General features: G+C 38.4%; 1 long non-coding RNA gene across 2 annotated transcripts; it reads right to left on the minus strand.

Annotated features, from left to right (window-relative positions):
* Positions 1-41: 41 nt before the first annotated feature.
* On the minus strand, positions 42-9,572 carry LOC118175920. 2 transcript variants are annotated; one of them, XR_004755196.1, is made up of 4 exons: positions 9,515-9,572; positions 2,539-2,742; positions 1,471-1,560; positions 42-136 (listed from the first exon to the last, which is right to left on the minus strand). It is a non-coding gene; the product is annotated as an uncharacterized LOC118175920 (long non-coding RNA). The 2 variants fall into 2 exon arrangements; XR_004755195.1 differs by lacking the exons at positions 42-136; positions 9,515-9,572 and adding an exon at positions 7,017-7,084 and having other exon boundaries at positions 489-1,560.
* Between the last annotated feature and the right edge of the window lie 1,247 nt (positions 9,573-10,819).

Below are 10,819 nucleotides of genomic sequence, written 5' to 3' on the forward strand. Positions count from 1 at the left end.
AGGTGGATAATATTCTTTATGAGAGTTATTTTAAATAACTGCCAGACATAGCGTGAGTTGTCACTTCCATTACTGAGTTGATAAGAGATGGAAACATCTTTAAAGGTGTGTTCTGCCCTGGTGCAGTGATTACTTCCTAAATGGAGAAAGAGGCAGGAGATGTTTGACTGAAAAAACTGTATTGTGATTTGGGAACACAAGGGGAAGAGACAGTGGGGCAAGAGAATTTCTGCCATGACACTTTTCATATATAATAGCGAAGAAACGGTGTAAGTTATGTTTTGATTTATTACAATAGAATGGCTTAAAAAGTGTTACTGAGAACAGAAAAATCGACTTACATAAAAAACATAAAACACTTTTCAAGAACTATCAAGTACAGTGATAATTTTTTTCACTGTATTTTTTGTTACATTTTGTTACATATATTTTTGTTATGTATATTTTTCACTGTATTTTTTTTGTTATGGCTTAGATTCATATTAGTTTAATATTAGGCACCAATTCAAAAGAGAAAAAACAATGAATTTTTGGACAGGTTTAGCAACTTTTCACTCTGACAGGAAATAGTGACACTGTTTTCCACGAAGTGATCAAACAGGAAAGCTACCAGGAAATGCAGAGGCAGCATCCAGTCACAAGACCAAGCCTGACAAGCTGCTGAGTTCAGATCCTCGTGGCCAAGGCAGCTCTGAATCGCAGCTGCTTCATGCACTGCTTACTTCGCAGTGACAACTGCAGTTCCAGATGCAGGCTGTCTGCAGTGGAGATCCCCATGTCTTAGCTGAATGGCCGAAGCTGTGGCTTTGCATATTACTGTGCTATCAATTCACCTTTACAAATCACAGTACAATTTGCAAAATCCAGCAGCTGCCTCAGAGCAGCTGAGCCATTTCTGTAATGGAAGGAGGAACTTTTCACAGCGAGGCTAGGCGGAGGGGTAATTGACACATCCTTCCCAGTGCAAGCCATCCCCACTTGGCAGGCTAAGCCTTCAGGTTCTCTGGACCTAAATTTCACTGAGTACCTGCAAATCCCATCGAGTTCAGCATTCAGCACAGCAGCACAACGAGCTAACCACTCTCAAAGCGGTGGTGTAAGAATACTATTCATGATCATCAGTAACACTTTTTAATTATCTTAGTTTTGACTTTTTTGAGATGCACCAGCTTGAACTGACTCTCATCAGTAAGTCCACAGACTTCGCTAAAACAGTTTAAGGACAACTAGGCATGAAAAGTGAAGTCATACTAGCATACTGAATCACTAAGCTAGAATGTGATTAGAAATACTGTGCCTGATTGTATATCTTCATTTGCTTTGACATTTCTGCCTCTGATTGCATGACTTTATCAAAGTATTCTGCGTTTAAAGCTTATCTGTCATGGTGCACTTAGATCACTAAATGTAAATATGAACACCCCATGCAGTGTAGGAGTTCAAAGCTTAAAGGCAGATGTCTGTCATTACCTGGAAACATCTGGGATATATGATTTCTATCTTCTTGCTTTCCTCGTTCTTTAAGCACTGGGCTCTCCTTTGGATGAAAAACAGCAGTAACTGTGAACAGACACAAACACGATCAACCCAGTCTTCTCCTGAACCTTCAAGTTTGCTCATTCTATCAGTATAAAAACATTTTGGTGATCAACTTTGAGTGTTCTACCAACACCAGTCAGTTAGGAACTTTGAAACAAAAAACACTCAATGTGTTTTAAGACAGGTGATACAGAAGTGTATGTACCGTATGGGGCAACAGGGACTGCCACCTTTAAATGTGTCTCCAGGAAAATTCAGTTATACTCACATATCTACCAACAGGTCTTTGACATACGTGGGAGCTATTCACATGCTGTCCCCACACCACTAACAATGTGTGCCCACCAATGCCTCTTGGGGCATTAAATCCCTTGTTAGCACTTGTCAAAGCACCACAATATCATCTGATAGAAGCATATAGACATAGTACAAACCACTCTGCAGGACCCATCACTGTGGGACTTAAAGGAAGAAAGAATGGTGTGCACCAAAACAATAGACTCCCCAGGTTTCTAGTTTAGGGGCCTAGTATTTCCCTCTCAAAACACACACACGGAGTAACAATAACATTTAAAATACTGAACTTGCTGGTGACCTCATGGGATTATTTATAAGCAAAACAGATCAAAAACAGATTGAAAACATTTTCTGCTTCCTCAGATATCCCTTCTCTCCTTTAAATGGAAAAAGTAAAAAAAAAAAAAAAAAAAAAAAAACTTTCCTTTTCTTCCCCCAGCAAAGCAATCCTTAGAACAATTAACATTACAGACTGTCAAAAGTGTTCAAACCAAAGTGACAAACGCAGTGAGTGGCAGGCAAGCCCAGCCCAACCCACCCGAACACTGCATGCTGGATTTGTCATGCAAATCAAAATGGAACCTGACATGCTCTTTGTTCATTTTCCTTTCAAAAAATCTACTTTAGATGCCTCCCATGTGCCTTGTTTTGGAAGCTGACATTCCAAATGCATCACTGCAAATTAAGGGAAGGATCCATTACCAATAAAGATGTTGAGATGCAGAGAGTTTCACAAATCCTATTGGGGAGACTGGAGAGACAACTGCTGCAGCTTGCACCTGTAGGGTCACTCAGTCTGCTCCTACTTCTGCTTTTATGAAGTCTCTTTTGAAAAACCCTGATCAGAAAGTCCTTGCAGGAGAAGTTCTGGCAAGCTGTCACAGCCTAATATTTATAGATTAAAATCTGCAAGAAACAGATACACTGTGAATTAGGAATAAAAACTGTTTTTGCTTTACAGCTTGCCTATATTAAGATGCATGAAAGTTAATGTGGATAAGGCAAATATTTAAATGATAAATCAATTTAGATTCTTATTTCTGCTGTTTTACTAAATGAGTGAATAAGCAATTACATTTTTTAGAAGATGATACCGGATTTGTAGTATGTTACCGTTAACTTACACTATATGAAGATGGGTTTTAAACAGTGCCAGTTATGTCCTGACCTCATGAAAATAACTGGGAAACTTCCACTGCCTTTAGTTGAGCCAGCAGTTCATCCTTAGAGACATATTTTTAGCAAAGCCCTCAAAGCATTTACTGAGAATGTGGGGCCTTGTTTTAAAAATATATGAACACATCTGTTAATAAAATAACCTAGAATTTACTCTTAAAAATAGACTCCCCAACTTCAGACTACATTAACTTCCCTGGTTTTGTTATTAAAACAATTTCCATAATATTTTGGTTTGCATCTGCCAAAATTAGCAATCATCTGCATAAATAGTGGTTTCATCACTGCAGTTCTTCTCTGAGCCTCCCAAAATTTCTATTTAAGACTGCAATTGGTCAGCTGGGCTGTTCTCTACCTACATGAATATTTGTACCTGTCATGTATATGTGCCTATACAGATGTTAGTTTCCATTGTGATAGACAAATGCTTGTCTGTATCAGTGCACAGCTTTATTCTTGCAGCTTGCTGGCTGCCCTGCAGCATTACATTTGAATGCTTCCTGGAATTTCATTCACTCACTTATCTCTTCTTCAACTATGATCAGTTAAAATAAACATAAACATTTTCATTTAATGCCTTAACAGAACTATTATCTGACAATTGACTCTTACACGGAGTCCTTAAAAAGGCAAGAATTATACTTTCTTCTCTGCCTTGGCTTTGAACTTGGATTTTTATGAATCAGATTTCCTCCTACTAATTTTCAGGCATTCTGTTTCTTTTCAGTTGCCCCAATATCCAAACATCTATACAAAGGGAATTTTCAGTAAAGGGAAACTCTGCCTCTTGAATTGTTTCGTTGCCAATTCACATCTGGTACTCAATACAAGATCCGTCTGTTTTTTCAGGGTCTGTAGGGGCTTGTACAGTAGTGGATATAAGTATGCCTTTTAATTTGATTTTGTCATTTGACTGGTTAGTAAGTAGCTGAAAGTCTGTCTAAATGCGGTGGGGCAGTTACAACTAGTCAATCATCATCTTCTCGTTGATACGTCATAATCAAGTGGAATGCCAGTCATATTTCAACAATTTAAAACTATATCAATCATCACCTACATACTCCCAAACTGTCAACACCATGAAATGTATTGCTTAATGAGCTTTAGTATTACTTCTTACACACACATTTTCACTTAGGAGTCTTGCCAGAGCATTATACAGAGCAGAGGCTTGCTAATCTTAAGTTACCTCCCTAACCTGTTTATGTTCAGAGAGGAGGTAACACTGCGGCATGGCCTTGAGTGACCTAGCCACATCATAAAGAACAAGGCGGGTAAAAATAGAACTTCATTAGAGCAAAGCCTTGTATCTTTTAAATACAAAGATGTCAGTTTAATTGATGCTTGTACTGACATATCAAAGAGCATAAATTATGTCAGATAAAGATTTATTTCTCCATCCCAAAAGTGGGATTAGGATTGGTGGTTTATAATTCTTGGTCGCAATTTGCCTCCTGCTGTGTTTCTCATCTCCTTCTGTGGAGCTTTGTTTAGCATGGTAAAAGTACTTTGACCACGGTCATGGCAACAGCCATTAGAACTATTTCTGGAAGTATGGATCATTCAGACTATAGACTACAGAACCACAGACCTTGAGCAGCTTTTAGAAAACAAGGTAAATTCTTCTAAATGCAATCTGAAGCAACCTCTAACACAAAAAAAAAGGAGCAAAGATAATGTTACCTTTTGCATTAAATGTTTACATAAGCTTTCACGCATGTGACTTTTGTACACCTGGGCTAACTAGGAAATACTAGGGAAACAGTTTCTGCCATGACCTTATCATTTAAATCATTGCTGATGATAAAAGTCAACATTTTCATCTTGTACTCAGCTTGGTTGCAAAATAATGAACTGTCTCCCAGTAAAACTTAACTCTTACTTAAAGCTAAAACTAAATTATCTGTTAGCTATGAAGTTTCATTTTTAGTCTACTGATATATATAAATATATACTATCTATTCACATATATTTCTTACATATTGATCCTCCTATATTTTTCTTTTTGTCTGATTGAAGCTTTTGTTCTTGCACTGTCAACAGACCCAAGAAACTTCTATTTACATCTGTAACTGACTTAATTCTCACTTTTTCCTAGCAGATTCTCTTATTCTCAAAAAAAAAAAAAAAAAGCCTCTTCATTTCTGAGTTTAATCATTAAGTTTGCATCAAAAGCTTCAGTTTTTCAGTATCTTTCATAGTTTCTGGGACTCATTTAAGAGAACAATGTTCCTGAAAGTTCACTGTTTTAAGACAGTTTCACAGTAAGTGAAACTGCCCATGCTCTGAAATAACAGGATAAACTAGTATGATTCTTGTTTGTTTTCTGTGTGTTAAACATTTGAACTTCAACATTTGGCATGAGTTTTTGCTGTTTATTTTGTTAGGGATCATATAGTAAAAAATATTTTATTTATTTATTTATTTATTCTTCCTTATCTTTTGGTGTGTGTGTGTATGTCCTCCTCATATCCAGGAGGTCTACAGATTTTCTGTAAAAAGGCAAGCAACTCCAGATTAAAATCTTAAAAGCCTACATTTTTGTTTTGGAATTTATGCTCAAATTTAAATATGGGGCATCTTGGCTAAACCGTGGCAAAAACAAACAAGCAAAACAAAACAAAACAAAACAAAACAAAACAAAACAAAAAAAAAAAAACAAAACAAAACAAACAAACAAACAAACAAAAAAAAACAGTTGCTCTGAGGATGAAAGGGACCAGAACTTTTATACAGTTCATCTCAAGCAGCGTTTTTGAACAATTACAGATTTGATGAAAACATTCAAAATAATGGACTCAGGCCAGCTATGTATATGCTAAGGTCTGCTCTGAGTGCTGCGTGAGCTCAACAGAGCAGTGACAGTCCTTTATCTACACAAAGACCCCACAAGTTCTTTACCTGTCTATGGAGCCTTCAGCGATAAATGGAATTTATTAAGGTTCTAGCAAAGTTCAGCAACCTACCTCATTTCCTTTTGGTAGAACTCTTACTTTTGATTTTGATCCAGTATTGTATGGAATTTGAATTGTTTTAGTCTTTGTCCTTAAAACCAAGTGGATGTTATCCTGAGCTTACTGTATTTACATTTTAAAAGTTTTTTAGTTCATTGTGTGAGATGTATTTTTCAGTAATGAATACTTTTATTGTTAGTAGATCACTAGGCTTAAGGTTAAATAATTAGAGTTAAATCATTTTAAGAGATCCCCTACCTTTCTAGAGCAACACAATAAACTGGACTTATGCTTTCCACAATGCTTTTGAAACAAGTCTGGTGGTTTTTGTCCACTATCTACACACTAAAGAAAAACATTGCTGCTAGCAAGCCACCAAGCAAAGCAAAACTAAATAATTAACTGAGAATCAGGAAATAGACTTCACTGTAGAAGCATCACAAAAACTAATAAACTGTTAAAATATCACTGAGAGAACTACAAAAAGGATGTCCTGAGCATACATTTCTACTTAGCAGTAATGACTAATAATTATCATTTGTTGTTCGCAATGCAATTCAAAAGATAAGTGTCCTATTGGTGTAAAACCTGTGCATTCACTTTTCACTCTCTTCAATAACTCGACACGTAAGCAACCTGCTGACTGCAAGCTGTGCATTCTGGGTGCATTAAGATTCCCCGAGGGCCAAGTTGCCTGAGCACTGTGCTCCTGGCATACATTTGAACAGCTCTGTACAAAAGCAGTCCCCAGCCAAACACGTGAATGAGAACCACAAGTGGCTGCTCTGTCAATCTTGCATGCAGAGCGCTTTCATAGCTATACATCAGAATCCTTGGATTGCTGGGTAAGATCTTACTTCTTCCTTATGCCATGCTTCAGTACAGTTGATCCCTTACCGTAAAGGTCATTTGCTCTTCTCTTAGTTTCCTGCTTATAAAAACAAGGCAGCACTACACATTAACATGCAGGAAAGCAAACTGAAACTGAGAGCTACCACCCCAACTGCAATATGATCCCGCCACCCTAAATATACTTAGTACTCCACCTACCTACTCTCACACCAAAGCTGCAGCAACTCCCTTTTTCAAGCTGAAATATTATGCACCCTCTGTTTACAAGAGACTGGGAAAGCACGAAGTGGGAGTTGACTTTTGCTTCCCAAGTACATAGGGAAGATTAGCTTATCTAATAATTTTCATGGCCTGGTACTGCTGATCAAAGTTGAACCAGCCTGAAAATAAAGAACAAGAGCTGAAGAATGAATTAATAACTAATGCAGATGAAAACCCAGCATCTAGTGAAATTTATTCACTTAAGGGAAAGAAAGGGATTCCAGTGAAACAGATCCGTACTTGGAGTATGCTGATACAGCAGCAGGACCTACACCTCCCTCCTATGCATGAAATATTTGGTTTTGTCTTGGTTCTACAGCATTTGTGCATTCTCACTTCCCACGTGGGATGCTCATGATTAGCTTGAGGCCAAAATAAAGAAGAACAGCTACCCAGAACGCTCGCTTTGGATATGTTAATCTCAGCAACACCTTGCAGAGCAAATTTCAGTTCCTTAACCAATATATCGTATCACTCCCTAATAAATACTGACAGTAGCTTACGTGATGGCCTGAATCAGTAAGTAAATCAGTAAGGATTGAGCATAAATTTATATTCATCCAGTAAGCACTATTCTTGTGTTTCAAATCTAAATTTAAGTTGTCGGAAGACAAGACAACCTAAACTATTAGATATGTAGCAGTAACTTTGTATATATGTATTTGCTTTAGTGATACTTTTGCAGGGCTCACATAGCCCCTGTTATTGTATGGTTATTTCTTTTAATTACTAACAATTTCTAGACAACACATGTTTAAAGATGTGGGGGAAACAGTATAATTATACTGACAGAATTTTCATTTAGACCAACCTCCAAGTATACCCGTATTGAACTTCCCCTTCAAAAAATGATTTAGATGTTAAACATTCCTGTGCAGAGATTTTGGCAGACTGGAAGCTGGAAGTTTTAAGTGGTGGGGGATACTACAGGCAACCAAGAAAAGTGTGTGACTATGAAATAAAGAAAAAAGTCATAAAGTGGTATAGAATTTGCACGCGCTTTTCTTCCTACATGTCTGAAGAGGTAAAAATTGCTGCAATTTAGCCTTTCAGGCTGACAGGAATGCTGAGTACGTACATTGCAATAAGGCTTGGGAAAAGATTTAGAAGTAACATATGCTTTCAATCAGCAGGAAACAAATGTGATCTTTTGGATATCAAATGCAAATCCCAGTAACAGTACATGCAAACAAGAATGGATTGGCCATCTTGAGCCATAAAATCTGACATATCGTAAAAACACTCTGCCAACTATTTCTGCTTTCACTAACAGGAATTTGTTCCAATAGCAACCCTTGTTTGCAAATGATTGTTTCTTTCATTTATCATGTTAGACTTCTGAAACTAGTCTTTTTTTCCTGCATTATACTAGGATATTTTCTATATTCATAGCAAATAAATACGCTATTTTTCATCATCTTTCACTTTATTGATTTTATGAGCACATATCAGTTTAGTAACGTACACTCTATTTCACTCCTTGTCTTTATCAGTAAACACATTTTTACTAGCCTTGAAGATATCCTGTCGTTTGATAAATATGGCCAACTTCTTTCTGTTATTTGGTTTATATAAACAAGTCTTTTTAAAATTATTTTATTTTATTTTAAATAAATTCATCTACAAAATGTGTAGAGGTTTATATTACCAGGCAGGTCAAGGACACAACGGTCTCATGCTACAGCTCACTTCTTCTGGAGAAACCACGATGAGTCCCACTGTCCTTTTGAAAAGGACTATTTATTTCCTTGCTTCTAACTGCACTAAGTATTATCAAGTTACTTCTGTTCTTTTATGTCCTGTTTTCTTTCTAGCCACTCACACCAGAAAGCCCCAAATACAACATTTCAGAGTTGTTAAGGCTCCTTCAGTAGAACGCATCTCAACAGTACTCTACACTGTCTAAGTTTAGATGAACAGCCCAGGGCAGATCTGAACAAACAAGTTTTAAAAAATGAAGTCCTTTTTACAAACTAAGAAAACAGGCTCAAGCTATCAAAGCTTTACTATTTGGCAATCAGTACTCTGCTTTCATAGGGCTCATACGTTCACATTTCTGTTGCGTTATCCCACTCCACTAAAGGCTAGAGTCTTATCCTTAGTTCCTCTGTTCACAGGCAGACCTGACTCCGGTGCCAGAGATTAATTGCCTAATTATCTTTCCTTCTCCCGCTTGGAAAGTTGCCCTCTGGCTCCTCCTCCTGGTTCTGAAATTTAGAAGGATGAGCCACCAGAAGCAGCAGAGGCTTATAAACAGTAGGGAGGAAGCAGGAATAAATTTTAGGTAGTAACTCCCAAATAAATAAATAAATAAATAAATAAATAAATAAATAAATAAATAAATAGATAAAGCAGCTATACAACATTTAGAAGCCTTTTTCACACGTAGTGCAATCATTTGTTACTTTTATCACTTGGCACAGGGTATCACTGACCTCAAGATCAACCTTCAATCACCTGAAGATGCTCCTCACTTGGTGTGCTGTTGCTATCTAGTCTATGCTTTCAGAAGACTGGCAATAGCAATACCCAAAGCAACAAAAGTATCAGCAGGAAGTTCCCTGGCATTAAGAGAGAAGAACGTAAATGTAAGGTCCTCAGAAATGTACAGTGCATCGAAATGCCCCTGCCAGTAAGTAATTAAAGAAATATTCAGCAATAATGAATGAGTGGGCTGTACAGAAGTAGGAAACAGGAGATCAAGGAACTGGAATACTAAGCAAAAATGGTTATGGTAAACAGGAGAAAATGTATAACAATATTTTATAAACACTTTAATAATCACTTCTATAATCACTTTTTTTTTTTTTTTTTTTTTTTTCAGGAGGGACAAAAAGTGTTATATGTGTGAAAAGGTGACAAAGATGAATTACAAAAATGCATGAAAATCAGTGTAGAAACAAATTACAGAGAAGGCTGCATCAGTGTCTGATAAACGTGGAAGGAAAGAAGGAAGAACCATAAAAAAATCATGGGGGAAGGTCTTCCCGAAACAAATCTGAAAGGTACAGCAGACAAAAAACAAGAGCCTATCAAAAAATACACACGTTGGGTATCAGAAAATAAAAGAACTATAAAAAATGTACAAGTATTTATCCAAATGTGTGTGTGAGGACACATGCATATACTTTCTTAACAAGCAATAACAAGACTAATAACAATCAGATCTGAGTCCCCCCTCTGCTGATAACGTGAGGCACATTTACAGCGTGGCCGAGGCTGACATATAATTTTCCCGATGATAACGATGAAACATTTACGATGTCCATTTCCTTAACACTGGGAACAAAAAAAGATGCACCCAGCTGGCACAGGGCCAGCAGCACGGACGCACCGGGTGTCCAAACCGCAGGCTGCGTGGGGAACCTGAACCGCTTCTGGTTCGCGACCCTCGCACGGTGACTCCTGCATAGCCTCGCGCACGGGGACCGCGGGGCAGAGGCGGGAAGCGCCGCCCGTCAGGAGGGCTTCGACTCGGGCGGTCCCTGCTGCCCCCTTCCCCTCAGGGACCCAGGGTCCGGCGCCGTGCCCCCGGTTTTACCACAGGACCGGAGCCGATTTTAGCGGGGGCTGAGCGGGCTCCTTCAGCGCCCGGCTGCAGGGGGCGGCGGAGCGGGGCGGCTCGCCTCAGGGCGCGCGGCACCGGCTGGCAGGGGGGCGGGGGGAGGAAAGCGCTCCCTGAGGCGCCTCGGGGCTCGGAGAGGCTCGGAAGGGTTCGGTAAGGTTCGGATGGACTCGGA

This window comes from Oxyura jamaicensis, chromosome 18 (assembly GCF_011077185.1).
Source record: "Oxyura jamaicensis isolate SHBP4307 breed ruddy duck chromosome 18, BPBGC_Ojam_1.0, whole genome shotgun sequence".
Taxonomy (NCBI): domain Eukaryota; kingdom Metazoa; phylum Chordata; class Aves; order Anseriformes; family Anatidae; genus Oxyura; species Oxyura jamaicensis.